Source organism: Mastomys coucha, chromosome X (assembly GCF_008632895.1).
Source record: "Mastomys coucha isolate ucsf_1 chromosome X, UCSF_Mcou_1, whole genome shotgun sequence".
Classification (NCBI taxonomy): Eukaryota; Metazoa; Chordata; class Mammalia; order Rodentia; family Muridae; genus Mastomys; species Mastomys coucha.
This window is the reverse complement of record NC_045030.1, coordinates 120,371,721-120,373,722: the sequence shown is the minus strand read 5'-3', so window position 1 is coordinate 120,373,722 and position 2,002 is coordinate 120,371,721. Positions and strand designations below refer to the sequence as shown.

The window sequence follows — 2,002 nt, the reverse complement described above, 5'->3', positions numbered from 1 at the left end:
CAGAGACAGACATGTTGTTTACTAGAATAGAATTGAAGACCCAGAAATAAACCCATACACCTATGGAAGATTGAATTTTAACAAAGAAGCCAAAACCATACAGTACAAAAAAGAAAGCATCTTCAACAAATGATGCTGATCTCACTGACTGTCTGCATGTAGAAGAATCCAAGTTGATTCATATTTATCACCTTACACATAACTCTAGTCCACATGGATCTAGGTCCTCTATAATAAAACCAGATAAACTGAATCCATAGAAGAGAAAGTGGGAAATAGAATTGAAAGCATCGGTACAGGAGACAATTTCCTGAGCAGTACACCAATGGCCAGGTCTTCTGTAAGGCAAAGGATCCTGTCAATAGGACAAAATGGCAGCCGATTAACTGGAAAAAGTTTGTCACTAACCCTACCTCATATAGAGGGATAATATATAAAATATATAAAGAACTCAAAAAACTAAACTAAAAAAAAAAAACCAAAAAAACAGAACCCCCCAAAACAAATAACCCAATTTAAAAATGTGGTAGAAAGCTAAACAGAATTCTCAACAGATGAATCTTTAGTGTCTGAGATTCACTTAAAGAAATGTTCTCTTGGCACTGAGTTCTGCCATATTCCTTAACAAAACCTCAGAACAGATGTTAATATCCACTCCCACAAAGCTGGCACATTCTTCTACAATACTGTCTAATGTTGCCTTGAGTAATGTCTGGGATACATCATGCTGATAAATTCCAACTCCAATGTGCTTCATTACTACTCAAGGCAACACTGGACAGTGTTGTAGAAGAATGTGTCAGCTTTGTGGGAGTGGATATTAACATTTGTTCTGAGGTTTTGTTAAGGCATGTTGCAGGACTCAATGCCAAGAGAGCCAAATATATTATGGAGTAGTAAGAGAAAAACGGCCCTTTCATCAAGTGAGAACAGTTGAAGAAGGTGAAAGGGCTCTGTCCAAAATCCTTCCAGCAGCGTGCTAGCTTTGTCAGAATCAACCAGGATTACATCCAGACATTCTTGGACAGAGCCAGGAAACTGCCATGGTCAAAGATGAGAACATGGGCAAAAAGAAGAACAAAGCAGATGTCACCCTCATACCAAACTCACTGAACCAGACTTGCATCCATCCGGAATCCTATGACATAGCAGTCAGGTTTTTGTCGTTCATTGGGGAGACACTGTGTGAAATTAGAAATCCTGAAATGCAACAGAAAATAAATTTATCTCTCAAAAAAGAAGGCATAGTGAAAACTGCTGAAAGATTAAAGATGACTGCACACACCCTGCAGGTCATCATAGATGGTTTGAGGTAGCCCAAAATCTTTGACATCTGAACAGATTTTCATAAGCTTGACTTCAGGAGAAGCATAGTGTCTCCGGAAGCCTTCAGGTTGAGACAGTTCTTACAGGCAAAGTAGAGAATGCCACTCTGTTTGGGGTTTTTGAGGATATAGGAGTGGGGAAGGTGGGGCTGATTCCTATTCAGTTCATAACAGAAACGAAGCTGTCTAAAACAAAGAAGAGAAGGAGCCTGGGCCTGGGTCCTGGAGAGAAAGTGGAGGTGAAATTCCTCAATGTCAACATTCCCCAATCTAGGATTTTGCTTGACCTGCTCCAGATGATGTGAGTGCCCTGCTGAAGGCCAAGCACCAATGTGTTCCCTCATTTCTACAGCCGGATGAGAACAACCCAGAGCTCATAGAACCTAGAGAGGGCCTCCTGAGTAGAAGTGTTCATCACACTATCCTGACTCCCACAGAAAGAGCAATGGTCATCTTTGCATAGCATACCACAGCAGCAGTTTTTGTCTCTTTAATTCCTTGTTAACCACACTACAGCAGGTGGCTTCGCTTCCTCCTGCTAAGGTCTACTACCTTAGACCTGGGTGGGACGTCTTCTTATTTGAAATGTGCGGTGTTGATTGACACATTAAGACTAGCAGTCTTTAATCCTGCCACTTTATTGAGGTGTTATTAGCACTTCTGTTCATAATTCATAA

General features: G+C 40.8%; 1 pseudogene; it reads left to right on the top strand.

Annotated features, from left to right (window-relative positions):
* The first annotated feature begins 952 nt into the window (after positions 1-952).
* Positions 953-1,630, top strand: LOC116094234 (annotated as a pseudogene).
* Positions 1,631-2,002: the final 372 nt, after the last annotated feature.